The 15,201-nt window shown below is 44.2% G+C and overlaps 1 pseudogene across 1 annotated transcript in view; it reads left to right on the top strand.

Moving 5' to 3' along the window:
* Positions 1-492: 492 nt before the first annotated feature.
* The window catches only part of LOC147885774 (signal peptidase complex subunit 2-like), a 31,162-nt pseudogene continuing 16,453 nt past the window's right edge, over positions 493-15,201 (top strand). Inside the window, exons 1-4 of the transcript XR_015543449.1 lie at positions 493-801; positions 1,201-1,352; positions 1,508-1,617; positions 1,722-1,864. The product of XR_015543449.1 is annotated as a signal peptidase complex subunit 2-like (transcript). The remainder of the gene's footprint in view (positions 802-1,200; positions 1,353-1,507; positions 1,618-1,721; positions 1,865-15,201) is intronic.

The raw sequence follows: 15,201 nt of genomic DNA, 5'->3' as shown, positions 1-15,201 counted from the left end.
AATCAATCATAAAAAACAAAAATAGGGCAAGTGGACCAATCAACAATTCACTAATAACAAGTTGAATACATTCAAAAGGCCTGCCTGGAAGCTGAGAGAGAGAACTAGAAGAAGAAGAAGAAGAAGAAGAAGAAGAAGAAGAAGAGAGAGAGAAAGGGGGAGAAAACAAAAAGCAGGAGGTTGGGGATGGGGAGGATGATGTTGGCGAAGATGGGAAGGAAGCCTTGAATTGGAAGGGGAAGGAGAGGATTGGTGGCATGGGACGTGCAAATTTGCAAGTTATTAATCTACAATCAATGAACTCGCCTAAAGACTCTAGGAACAAACCGGCGCAGCTCCCACCTGCATCAAATGCATGCATTGAAAGCCCCCTACAACATTTGATGCATGCATTGAAAGCCCCCTTCAGCAGCAATGAAATTGAAGAATTTTTTGAAATCCAAAAACCCCTATTTTACCTTTTGAAAGAATTCGAACCTTCATTAAGACCTTCCCTAAAGGCCAGGCCAAAAAATTGGGAATTTGGCCCATGTCCAAGAGGAACCTTCACTAAGGCCTACCTAGAGGCAGGCCAAAAAGAGAGAGAATGAAATAAGGGAAAAACGACAGAATAATGATGCTATATGTTGAGTCTCTCTCAGCCCTAACAAGGTAATGTGCAGAGAAATAGCTGAGCGTGGAGCTGCATAATCTTTTGAGTATTCTCCATCCATGGCTTCCCAGCAGCCCGACAAGCCCAAGAAGGCCAACCTCCTGGATCACTACTCCCTCAAACGAACCCTGGATGACACCACTATTGAGGTCAGAGCTTGCATTTTGCCTTCACCTAAGCTTTCCTTGTACGAATTTTAGGTACTTATCGCAATTTCAGCCTGAATTCTGCTCTTGGGCGCTCTCAATTGCGAATCCCAGCCTCTTCTTTTTTTTACTGTTACGGCCAAACCCATCATCCAGATTTATGAGATCGCACTTTCTAGGTTATAGATGCGATGAGTCTGTTTGATTCGTAGAGCAATCTCTCGTGTGCGTGTCGGCTGAAAGTCAACGTTGGGAAGATTCAATGGAAGGGTTAGATGTGCTCATAAGTTCGTCAACTGCTGCCCACTATAAAATAGTGAAGAAGTGGAAAAGGACGGCCGTACGATTCGATACAATTTGTGCTGCAACTACTACAATGAAATTAGTTTTAAATGTTTGCAGGTGATAATGTCAAAGGGATATACAGAGAACGTCACGATCAGCAATGTAAAAATGGCTATTGGACTGTGCACTTGTGCACTTGCTCTTGTGGCACAGTTTTATCCCAAGAAGTTTCCGTCAAACAAGGACGTGCTCATCTTGTGTATCATCTTATATCCTTATACGTCGTTGGAACTCACCGGCTCCACGTGTTGGAACATAGAGTTATAGCTTTGTGTAAAAAGGGCCTAGTTTCTTCTTTTAAATCACTCGAAGTGCATCGTGATTTATCCAAAGCAACAAAATCATTTTTCCTTGACGTGGGCAAGTATTTTGTTTTGAATATTCTGTTACAGTTTGTTATGTTTGTCAAAGAAAAGAACCCCTATCTGATGCCCAAGGTGGAGATAGCACATCTTGTTCACCCATCCTCTTCAAGTAAGTAGTCTGCATAATTCGACTTACTATTTCCCGACTTTTGAAAGAATTCCATGGATCTGCTGGTGAGATGTTCTTGCATCTTGTATTGCTTGTGGATGCAGGGTTCTTTTAGCAGTACAGGGTTGGCAGTCTCTTCTAAGTTCCCACGATATTCTGGTCTGTATACTTTGGAAATAGCCAGTGCAGACCCTAAATCTATCTCTGCAAATCCTCCCGTGGAGTTTACAAAGAGTGTTACTCAATGGTAAATGCTTCACACTATTCCTATGTTCTTTTACTCTTTCAGAGTCTTTCTTTTTCAGCTCTTGGCACCATTGTCTTTCTTCTCGTGGATATCTAGCTTATATTTGCTACCATGGATGATGGGTTGTTGGTTTGTGACTTTGTGATTGTGCACGTCATGATTGACTTTACACGATTCGTAGAAGCAGGTGGTCGCTCCTGCAGGTCAAAATGGAGCCATTTGACCTCTCACCTTTGGAGCTATGTCCCAGCTGAGCTTGGTCCCGTGGTAAAAAAGAACTATCTCTCCGCGGAAGACTCAACAGCCTGCTCCAAACCTTGGTCTTGGGGGTATCTGTTTCCATGTTGGCTCTCCTTAGGCATCTTCTTGCATATTGTCTCTTTCTCCAGTTCTAGACTAGTACCCAAGCCATACCAGTTGGGACAAGTGAAGGCTTGCTCTACGCATTTGGGGCTGTGAAGCAGGAGGCTGAAAGGGCTCTTGTTGCGATCTTGGTGCTTCTCCACCTTGTTTCTTCCTAGTGTGTTCGACAAACTTCGGTGAGCATTGGCCAGATGAGATAAGCTCTTGACAACTGTCTTGGAAGACCTGCCACCTCTATTGGCTGTAGCACTAACCTGCCAAGAACAAGGTAATTCATGGTGGCAAAGAAGAGGGATCTAAGACCCCTTGGCATTCCATCATCCAACAAGATTGATGCTGTTGTCTTGGGGGATTCCAGAACTGCACCAAACCTAGCACCAATTGGAGATGAGATACACATGTACACTTGTCGAAAGCTTGAGAATTGCAGGGTCATTGGGTATCTCCATGCTTTTGGGTGGGGATGTCACAATATGGAGTCTGTGCTTTGCATGATGGAGTTTCAACCTTGTGGGTGACTATTATGAGGTCCAAATCGGCACCATCTGTACCATCTGCAGGAAGGATGAGTGCCATCCAGTCTGCCCCCTCTTAAAAGCAAATGAGGCCCTATTACCGAACGACCTGGCCCCATTCATGGCCCAACCAGAAGGCTTTTCTTCCACCAGTTTCTGTGCAGGCATATATAGAGGTGTACTCCATGAGATGGACTGTTCCAGCCCTAACCATTGCCTCCAACCAAACCCAAGGACATTCCCTCTTCAGCTCATGTGGAAGACAGTTGTGCTGCCCATATGTGAGGCTATAGTGCTGCTCCCATGTGGCAGCCAGGATGCTGCTCATGTGGCAGTCCAGGCAGCCACAGATCTGCCTACGCTACTGCCCTCCTTGTTGGAATAGATTGGTCAACTTCCCACCTGTGAGCCGCAAATGAAGAGTGCATGAGGAGGTGACACTTGCTTAGGTTATGGGATAGAAATGACTGCCACATGGGCAAGGAGTAATGATGCCATGTCACGATCTGTGACGTATTCCTTTCTCTATATCTTAGACTTATGGATGGTTTGATGAATGGACACTTGTGGAAGGGTATGCCCTTTCGACGGGACACTTCCTAAGAGGCACAACCTTTCACAAGAGACATTCTATGGAAGAGACACTCCTATTGTAATGTACCCTTTCATCAAGGGTCACACCCTTCACAAGGGGTACACACCTCTTCATGCACACTTTGGAGTACACATCTTTTCATGTGTGACTCTTCACTCTCTATATAAGAGAGGCCCAACTGTATGGATGACATACTACAGACACTCAAGCAATACAAATATTCCTTGTTTTCTGCTATTTTCAGTCTCCACTCTGTTCCTTAGCACATTTCTAAATATAGTAAATCTAGGATTTCTTACAGTGGTATCAGAGCAAATTTCGCTCCTACTTGTAGGAAATGCCCCCCCACCTTCTAGCGCCTATCTGATACCTCTCTTTCCGCTAGAAGGATATCTGCGCACATTGTGCATGGAAGAGATGGAGAGAATGAGCGTAAAAATTTTTAGCGCCAACCCCACCTCAAGTCATCAGTGGCCTCTCCATCTCCCCCACGTCACGAGTTGATGTGAGACACGACAAAAATCGTGTCTTTTGATGTGCTTGGGCTGTCCCAAAACCAAGGACGCACCTTTTCCACCATTGGACACACCTTTTGATGAAGAGTTTTGACTCCTCACCCAAGGGACACACCCCATCGTGGAAAAAAGGGGACACCTTTTCGTGTGGGGACACCCTTTTTAAAACAGGGTCACACCCCTTCATGAAAAGGTACACCTATTCCAAGGGTTCCACCCCTTAGAATAGGCACACCTTTTGGCACCAAGCACCCTACAAAAGGGTACCTAAAAGGGCTAAAAAGGAAAACCAGCCCTATACCCAAGACCTAACCCTAGACTACCCAAGGGTTCTCCAAACCCACGTTTTAATTTTTGGTAACCACCACCCAGCAATAGGTGCACAAATCAAAACGCGAATTCTTGCAATACGTTTCGCCTTTTCTGCCGTACGTGATTGCGTCATATCCCTGCAGCAAGCTGTGCCCCTCGTCAGGCCTCCATCTTGCTTCGTTCTCGATGGCCTGCATCAGCCGGCTCTATTGCATACCTGCCTACAAGACCTAGTGATCGAACAGACCCCCTTTGCAGCCTCTATCGTCATCTTGCTGCTTCGATTTCTGCAACAGCGAAGGTGCTAGAAATTCGCCAAGGTGCCAGAAATTTGCCATCTTCTACTGCAAATCAGCCTTGGAAGCAAGCAACAAGCAGCGCCAGATGCAAGCAAGCTGCGCCCTTTGTCAGGCTTCCATCCTACAATCTACTGGATCGTTTTTGGCAGCCAGCCCTCGCTAGAGCATCGCCACCATACCTACCTGTGACCAGCAGCCCTTGCTGCCCATCTCTCATGACTCAGACCAGCCTGCCTCTTGCTGCTCATCTCGCCACCCTCACCATTGAACTACGGCCTTTTTGCTGCCTTTCCAGTCACACTCAAATAGGCCAAGCCCTGCTCTCCCATAGTACGCAGCAAATAGCATAGTTTCAACGCAGAAGACAGCGCCAGGTTCCACACAATCTGCCCTCTTCTGTTAATCGCCTCTGCCATGCCTCAATCAGCCTTGAAAGTCTCTCCAGGCGTCTCTTAATCGATGGACCTTTGGACAAGAGATTTTCAAGCCTTGCTATGCAACTAATTGGCAGATCTAATCTATGCCAGGTGGATTCTTTCCATTCTATTTCTAAGGATTCTCTTTCATATTGTTATTTGACGCTCATTATCAAATTACAGCAAATGAAAGCCTCCTCCTTAAAGCATGGAAACCCTTGGTAATTCCCTCGTCCTTTAAGGACACCTCAGGCATCATCTACCACACAATATCGTGTTCAGATTGCACAACCAGCCCATTTCGGAGCTTTTGCATCGTGGGTCTTCTGTGTCACGTGCCCTTCCAGTGACTTGGACCACATCCTATACCTTTTGCGTGAGGCACCTCAATTACATTACTTCCTCAGCACAGTCCAGGTTGTGTTCCACGAGAGACGTAGATACCCAGAACCCGATATTCCTCACGAGTTTGCTGTCCATCTTTGGAGAGACTTTTACCCCTCAGCTTCAGCATCTCCAGGGTACTCTCCACCTGCTTCAGCTCCCAGATATCCTCCTGCATAGGTTGTACCTTCCCGAAGACAGTATTTACACTTTGAAGGCACTCCTCCTTCTGGATATCCTCCACTCCCGACAGCAGCTCCTTATCCCTTCTCAGATCCGTGGACTCTGCAACCTACCCTTGTACTCTCACGAGCAGTAACACCCATTTCGGCATCACAAGTGTTACCTCAGACAGGACCTCCTTTACCAGACTTCCACGGTTGGTTCCATCCTACTTCTCCTGCCCCCTCCAACATGAGCAACCTCAGGGAGTAGCCTGAATCTTCTTCCAGGAATGGTACAAACTAGAGCGTAGGTTCGTGCTTTTCTCACAGGGATCTCAAATATGTTGCAACGCTCGCGTGCAGCCTCTCCGAAGATAAGTGACTCAAGTCCAAAAGAGACCCCTGAAGTCAACTTACAATGCGAAGCACTACTTCAACTTCAAATTTCCCAGCTTCAAGACATCATCTCCAACTTGGTCCAGAAAGTCCAATAACTCCAAGATTCTCACAATACCGCACATACAGAGGATGACGTGACGCAACCAAACGACTATGTGGACTCATTTCCACCAGAGGTAGAAAACACTGAACTCGTGCCCTCTACCATTTACTCCAAGCTTCCAAAACTAAAAGACTTGACATTAAACTTCCGGAAGCCTACACTGGTCAACGAAATCGCCGAACAGTTGACCAATGGCTCGCAAAACTGCGCATGTACTTTGATATTGTTGACCTCACTGAAGGCAAAAAGATTGCCTTGGCAGCCTCCCTCCTCAAGGATATAACTTTCCTATGGTGGCTGTATCCTTGAACACGTGCTCCGTAAGCAGTTCATACCTGCCAATGCGGACTTCCAAGCACGTTCAAAACTCCGACAGTTGGAGCAAACAGGCTCCCTGTCTTCCTACATCTCTCAGTTCACCACATTGGTGCTGGAGATTGATGGTTTAACTGATGATGATCGCCTTCATGCTTTCGTCTCAGGCCTAAATCCCTCGTTACGCATTGATGTCCTAAAAGCAAACATCACCACCACAGCTGGTGCTATTGCTTACGCAGAGCGCATTACTGATTTCCAAAACACAGGGAAGCAGAGTGCTAATAGAACACGGAACTCTACTATGGCCAAAGATGCTCGCCCTCAAGATAACCCCAAGTTTAGAAAAAACTCAGGTAATCAAGCTCAGCGCGGTCTCAAGATCCCCACAAGTCTCAGAAATCGTATGCTGGATTTCAACAAAGTATTCCTCCAAGGATCGCGCCTCTTCTTCTTCACAAAGTCATCACCGTTATCCCCAACATAAAGGTGCGGCCACTGACAAGAAGAATAACTCCAGCACAAAAGGACTTTGTACGATCTGTACAAGCGACCATAGATGGTTTGATTGTCCCAAGCGACCAAAGCAAAATTCCAATATGGAACCTAGCACTTCCTAAACAGAAGATGCTACCCAGCACAAGACAAGAAAGACAAAGCTGTTCGAATGGCAAATACCATCCACATGAGCCTTGCCAGCAACCCCGAACCTTCCCTGGCCACTCAAGTACTTTGTGTTCAAGGATCGATTCGTGGAACAACGGTCACTATCCTCATCGACAGTGGTTGCTCTCATAACTTCCTAGCTAGTTCTATGGTCGACAAACTTTGGTTGACCACTAGTCCTAGTCCCATAGACTATCGATTAAACTTGCAAATGGAACTACCTTCTTGTGCAACACTAGGATCAAAAACTTGTCTTTTCGCATCCAACATTATACGGACAAGTTGAACTTCGACATCATGCCTCTTTCTTGGTACGATGTCATACTTGGACAACAGTGGCTCTACAACTATGATCCATTAATCAGTTTTCGCAGCCATACTATCCAGTTTGTCCACCAGGGAAAACTCATTGAGCTAACTGGCTCTAGGGACTCTCCTTCAATCCCAGTTGCCTCTACCCTACAAGTAAAGAAGTGGGTTCGTAAACATCAAGTAAAGACTTTACTTCTGTTGGTTACGGCAGTAGAGGAGTCACCAACAAAGGATCCTCCTGAATACCTGAACCAACCTTTTTTCCAGCCCTACCTAGATATTTTTCCACAGGAATTGCCAAAGCAGTTACCACCTCGACGACCAGCGGATCACCCAATCGAACTTATCCACCGTCAAAACCTCCTCATCGGGTTTCTTACACTCAAAATGAAGAAATCCAACGACAGGTGACCGAACTACTCGACAAAGATCACATTCGGCCCAGTCGCAATCCTTTCGGATCTCCTGTACTACTTGTGAAAAAAAAGAATAAGTCAATGCGCCTCTGCATCGACTACCGAGCCCTCAACAAGCTCACTATAAAACACAAGTATCCATTGCCTCGCATCGATGACCTCTTCGATCAACTTCTACACGCAACACAATTCTCAAAGATTGATCTTCGTTTAGGTTATCATCAAATTTGCATACGAGAAGGCGATGAGTACAAGATAGCTTCTCGAATAAAGTATGGACACTATGAATGTTTGGTCATGCCTTTTGGGTTAAACAATGCCCCGGCCACATTCATGACACTAATGAACGACATCTTCAGGCCTTTCCTCGATAAGTTTGTCATCGTTTACCTCGATGACATTCTCGTTTTCAGCAGATCCCTACATGAGCACAAACAACATCTTCACTAAGTTTTTGAAGTTCCCCGCGCAAATTCTCTCTACATCAACATTGAGAAGAGTGAGTTCTTCAAGACCCAACTTGAATATTTGGGACATGTTATTTCAGCTCAAGGCATCTCTGTGGATCCCAAGAAGGTCGAGGTAATCCAAAATTGGCCTACTTCTAAGAATGTTCATGATGTCCGCTCTTTTGGATTGGCAAACTTCTACCATACAAAGGTCTATCAGTTTTCCGAAATCGCAGCTCCTATGTCCGAATTATTGAAAAGCAGCAGTTTTTCAATGGCTTTCCGAAATAGAGTATAGTTTCCAACAACTCAAGCAAGCACTCACTACCACACCAGTTATGGCTATTGCTGACCCAAACCTTCCATTTGAGGTCATGACCGACGCTTCCGATATCGCTATAGGAGCAGTCTTGATGCAAGAAGGCAGAGTTACTGCTTTTGACAGCCATAAACATTCCAATATCCAAACCCGATACCCGGTTTATGATAAGGAGTTTCTTGCTATTGTACATGCTTATTGCTCTTGGAAACATTATCTCATGGGAGCCGACTCGGTGGTCAAGACATACCATCACTCTCTAAAGTATATCTTTACTCAGCCAATCATGGACGCTCGACAAGCATGCTGGGTTGAGTTTCTGGCCAACTTTCACATGACCATTGAGTACATTCCAGGACTACGCAATGTAGTTGCAGATGCTCTCAGCAGGTTAACTCTAGCATCAGCTATGGTAATCTCTACATTATCTGTGGATGTTTTGAATTTATTCAAAGGGAAGTATTTCAATGATAAAGACTTCGGCACAGCAGTACAAGTTCTTTCAAAAGATCAACCTTCGACTTTCGAACATAAGATTTTCTCATCCTATTCTTATACGGAGCTTCTGTATTATCAAGATTGCGTCTGTGTACCACATGACAAGGATGTTCGACGTCTTTTGTTAAAAGAGCATCATGTAGTTCCTTATGCTGCCCATCCAGGCATCAACAAGACTTATAGGTTACTCAGTGCAACATACTACTGGCCTCAGATGAAACGCGACATCATCAAAATGGTTACATCTTGCTTATCTTGTCAACAAATGAAAGGAAGCCGATGACTTCCAGCAGGACTTCTTTAGTCTCTTTCAGTTCCAACTGAAAGGTGGGAAAGTATTTCTGTGGATTTCATTACAACACTACCACGATCCTCGCGAGGTAACACTCAGATTATGGTAATTATTGATCGACTGTCCAAAAGCGCAAGAGCGGTATCAACGGTCTACCAACAAACATAGACATCACCTGGAATTTGACACTGGTGACATGGTGCTATTATTTGTAGACCCACATCGCTATAAGACGGTTAAGTCTGTGTTTCCTAAGTTGCGACTAAGATACTATGGACCTTTCTGATCGTCAAGAAAAATTCACCTTTAAGTTACAAATTGGAATTACCACCATCATGGGGTAAAATCCATCCGACATTTCATATTTCTTGGCTAAAGACGTACATTCCAGGCGATGAAGCAGTTCCTCCTGCAGGTGATTATGTCCCAGAAATCGAAGAGGATTATGTTCTCCTTATTCTTGAGCGTATTTTGGACCATCGACAGCGAGAGACTCGACATCGACTTATCACGGATTTTTTTGTTCTTTGGCGAGATCTGGATGACTCCGACGCTACTTGGCAATCTGATGAAGACTTACAGCAGTACCATGACATTTTACAGCAGTATTTTCAGAATTTACCTTGATATTTTCTACATTAGTTCATTATCTCCACCAAGGTCTTATTTTGAGTGGGAGGGGATGTAACGATCTGTGACGTATTCCTTTCTCTATATCTTAGACTTATGGATGGTTTGATGAATGGACACTTGTGGAAGGGTATGCCCTTTCGACGGGACACTTCTTAAGAGGCACGACCTTTCACAAGAGACATTCTATGGAAGAGACACTCCTATTGTAATGTACCCTCTCATCAAGGGTCACATCCTTCACAAGGGGTACACACCTCTTCATGCAAATACACTTTGGAGTACACACCTTTTCATGTGTGACTCTTCACTCTCTATATAAGAGAGGCCCAACTGTGTGGATGACATACTACAGACACTCGCGAGCAATACAAATATTTCTTGTTCTCTGCTAGTTTCAGTCTCCTTTCTGTTCCTTAGCACATTTCTAAATATAGTAAATCTAGGATTTCTTACATGCCATGTGGGTAGACATGTGGCACAAGTGCAAGCAACATGGGCAGCATCATGACCTCTATGCCTATGTAAACTGTTAGCAAGGAGAGTAAAAAAATATTGGATCCTCCATGTGTATGAGTATTCGTGGGTTCACAATCATCAATCTCAATATCTCTGTGGCTTGTGTTTAGCCATCCTTTGGGAAAAAAAGTCAGTGCAACTTTCCAAAACACATCAAGGAGTATTGCTTTTTGTGGATGAAGAATGTGTATCACCAATTGGTATTTCTCCCAAGAAATAAAGAAGAGTCTTTATCAGATTAACTATGGTCAAAGAAAACTAACTTTGGTTCACTAGAATAAGTTTTACTACTTTTTCTTTGCATTGGTAAAAGAGAAGTGTGGGGATGCCCACAAGGGACTAGGATTAGTCCAAGAACTAGGAATGCATGCATTTCGCTAACCTTTAATGGGTTAAAGTATTTGAATTTGTTTGTGCTGTGTGGAGGACCTAAGAGAGTAAAAGGACCCAAGAGTCGGGAGAAAAGTGCAAAAAGCAGGTACCACAAGTAAAGACAAGGGGCGCCTCATTAAAAAGAGGCCCCACAAGATTAAAAGGTGCCTAAAAGCTCCAGAGCACTAGATTTAGAAGGAAAAAGACTAAAAGCTTGGCTTTTTGTAAAAGTAGCTTTTAGAAAGCAAGCCATAGCTTTTTGCTAGGCCTAGTCTATAAAAGAAAAGCCCCTGATCTCCTAGATTGATTCGAGATTGTATTCAGGCTTATGCTCTTTCATGAGCCTGATGGGAGCAAGGAGCGGAAGCAAGAGTCTAAGATGTGACTTCCCTTATTGCCTTTTATACAAAGAATAGATAAGGTGATGACGTGGCATTATAAGTACCACTTATACAAGGGATAGCACATTATGCCTTTATCCCCAACAATCTCCCACTTAAAGGCAATGTGCCCAAAAAGAGGAAGAAGTGCACATAGAAAACATATACATTAAATACAAGAGAATCTCAATCATGAGAAACTCAGCCAACACCCATCTGTACTCTGCAATGTGCAAAGCGTTGTGGGTTAAGACTCTTGGTTAAAAGATCTGCAGGATTGTCATCAGTGTGCACTTTGACAAGCTGAATACGCTTATCCTCAAGCACCTCTTTGATAAAATGATATTTCACCTCGATGTGTTTCGTTTTAGCATGAAACACAGGATTACGTGCTAGCTAAATAGCACTCTGACTATCACAACGCAAAATACCCCCTATATGTGGGAGGGAATAGGGGAAGGGGACAGATCTATCCCGATGGAAGTAAAAGCAATAATACGGTTTACAACGCTTCGGCGACGGGAAGGATAACTAGAATAACACGTAGGGAGAGGGGGGTTGGATACGAAATCACTACCCAAGAGACATCGGGGGGTCGTGAAGTAGTTGATACTGTACCTCCCGGTCCCGAACTTATCGTTTCGGAGGGTGAATATATTAAAGCTAATAAACCAATATCTCCCACTAGATGAGATAACCATATGGCTTCTTTGCACGCCTCTGTGGCTGCAACATATTCTGCCTTTGTGGTAGATAAAGCAATGCATTTCTGCAACCGAGAGATCCATGAAATAGCACCACCACTTAAGGTGAAAACATATCCTGTAGTAGACTTTCTTTGGTCTACACGTCCTGCAAAATCTGAGTCCGTGAACCCATGAAGAACGAAGTCTTTCTTCCCAAAGCAAATACACACATGCATTGTGCCCTTTAGATATCTCATCATACCTTTCACGGCTTCCCAATGCTTCTTGCCAGGTGTTGCCATGTGTCTACTGACAACTCTCAATGCAAAGGCAATATCTGGACGTGTAGCCACCATTGCATACATGAGACTACCAACCGCGGATGCATAAGGAATCTTGTTCATTTCAGCCCTCTCATCATTTGACTGTGGGCTATCGTTTTGACTGAGTTTCACATATGGAGGCAATGGAGTACCAAGAATCTTTCCTCCCTCCATATTGAAACGTTGCAAAACCTTGCCAAAGTATTCCTTTCGAGACAAATAGAGCAATTTTCGATTTCTGTCCCGTATGATGCGCATCCCTAAAATGTGATTTGCATCATTAAGATCCTTCATATCAAATGTCTTATGCAGTCCCATCTTCAATGCATAGATCTCATACCAAGATTTGCCTGCAATAAGCATGTCATCAACATAAATGATGAGCAAAATAAGACTACCATCCTTTGCTTTCTTGGTATAGAGACAGTGATCAACATCACTTCTCCTAAACCCCTGAGATTGCATGAAAGTATGGAATTCGAAGTACCACTCCCTTGGAGCCTGCTTCAATCCATATAAGCTCTTTATCAGCTTGCATACCAACTTTTCTTTGCCTTCACTGACAAACCCTTCTGGTTGTACCATATAAATCTCCTCATGAAGATCACCATGGAGAAATGCAGTCTTGACATCCATGTGACACAAGTCCATATCCTCATGTGCAACCAATGCTAAAACAGCCCTCAGTGTTGTCATTTTCACCACAGGAGAAAAAATTTCATCAAAGTCAATGCCCTTCTGTTGCTTGAACCCCTTGGCAACCAATCTTGCCTTGTATTTGTTCTCAGCATTAGGAGTGACCTTGATCTTATAAACCCATTTGCATGGTAAGGCATTCTTTCCAGTTGGTAGTTTCACCAAATCCCATGTTTTATTTTTGATAAGAGAATCCATTTCTGAATGCATGGCCTTCTCCCACTTTCTCTTATCATGCCTTCTCATTGCTTCCTAATAGCATGAAGGCTCACCACAATTTGTCAGCATGACAAAATCAGCCACGTAGTTCTGTCCTGGAACAAACCTATTAGGAGGTTTGGAGACTTTGGTGGATCTTCTTACCCAATCATCTTGATTGGCTGGCTGTTCAGCCTGCATATCAGCCATATTTTGTGGCTGTACCACCTCCTCTGGCTGTCCTACATCACCCAGATGTGGCTCTATCTGTGGCATATCAAAGGCAATTTGATTGGGCTGATTCTCAGCCTCTATTCCTTGCGCATTAGGGACATTTGAAGCAGCACCTTGCTGCATATTATTGGGCATATTTTGCTGTCTATTCACAATGATTTCTTCAAAGACAACCTTCCCATTTTCTGATTTTTGAGTGGGCTGCCTGTGCATGCTTTCCATATCCAATAAAGATGCATCTATTTGACTTTGGTTGGAGTTTGTTGCACTGCTCTTTTCGTACGTGCACATACGCATCACAGCCAAACACTCTCAAGTGTTTATATGAAGGTGGCTTGCCATACCACTGTTCATCGGGTACTTTACCATCCAACCGATTATTCGGTGACCTATTGATTGTTGGAATTATAGATATAATTCAGCAGTGACCAATGTAATATAATAAGTTAGTTAGGGGCACTTTTCCCTCATTTAGAGGTTTTTTCCCCTAACTGCAGTTAGTTCACTAACTATGGTTAGTGACTACTAAGGTTTTGTCACTATGACAAAACCTTATCAACTCTACTTTGTGTTGTACTCTTTTACACTCTATTTTGCAACTACAGCTTCTAAGCTTTCGACTCTCTCACTCTCTCTAGCTCTCACTCTCTCCATTTCCTTCATTTGGTATCAGAGCAGGTCCAAGAGCCTGGTGCTCCTTGCTCCCTTCAGTTCCAACCTCAGCCTCGACTTTCAGCCTGCGCCAATCTGTCCGTACAGTCCGTACGACTGTACGGAATTCTGACGCCGTACAATTTCGCCTGCCGTACAGCTCCGAGCTTCCGTACATCGACGTACCACATCCGTACCGTCGTCCGTGAAGTGCCGTACACCGTACGCCGTCGTACATACTTGTTCACCGTACATCGTCGCCGTACATCGTGAAGGCCGTACAGTTCCGTGAAGTACCGTACACCGTCGCCGTACCACTCCCGTACATCGACGCCGTACCGTATTTGTACCTGTTTTTCGTACAGGTTATCATTTTCGTATAGTCTCCGTACCTGTCGCCGTACTAGCCGTACAGTGCCGTACAAACTGTACGGCATTTCCGTACTGTATTCAGTACAGTAAATCTATACTGAATCTGCTTCAGTACAGCAGCAGGTACCTCCTTGGTTTTGTACAAGAGAACTAGCAGGTGATCTTTGGCAGGCTAATTTTGCAGACAGCCATTGTTTGGCTAAGTATCCTGCGAGTATATTTGGGGCATTTTGCATATTGCAGACATTGCAATCATTGTGCAATTTTGGAGCTACATCTGGAGAAAAATTGGAGATATAGTCTGAAATTTGGGGCTTTTGTATTAAAATTGCAGATTTGGGGCTTTTAGCATTTTTACCCCTTTTCTGGCTGCAATTTCTAGCCACAAATTGGGGCTTTTGTGTTTGGAGAGCATTTTTTGGAGTATTCAGTACATACTGCCTTTCTTGGAGTGTTTGGAACACTTTTGGCAGATTTTGGAGAGTGTTTTATGCTTGGACAGATTTCTGACAGCTCAAGTGCAGAAATCTAAGTTGCATATACAGCCCGTGCTTGGCTGTGTTTTTGGGAGTTGTGCATTTTATTCCCAGTAAGGGAATTCAGCTTTGTATCTGCTTCAATCTCTTTTTCAGATATGGCCCATCAAAATCAGAATGAGTTCCAGTTCGGTGGTCTTTCACAGGAAGACAAATTGGATGGTACCAACTACTCCCTCTGGAGTTTCATGGTACGTAATATTCTGATTTCTCGCAATTTATGGGATTATGTCAATGGGGATGAAATCCGACCAGCAGATATTGCACCTGCTACCCCTCCTCAGCAAGGAGGTGGAAGAGGTCGTGCACAAGTTGCAGCTGCAGGACAAGTTGTTGGTGCAGCTACAGTCAATACTCCTGAGCAAAAGAGATGGGATTCACGGGATGCCTTAGCCTTGTCTTGCATCT

This window comes from Dipteris shenzhenensis, chromosome 25, assembly GCF_047967505.1.
Source record: "Dipteris shenzhenensis isolate YYH24624 ecotype China chromosome 25, Dip_SZ_1.0, whole genome shotgun sequence".
Taxonomy (NCBI): domain Eukaryota; kingdom Viridiplantae; phylum Streptophyta; class Polypodiopsida; order Gleicheniales; family Dipteridaceae; genus Dipteris; species Dipteris shenzhenensis.
This window is presented reverse-complemented; position numbering and strand designations above follow the sequence as displayed.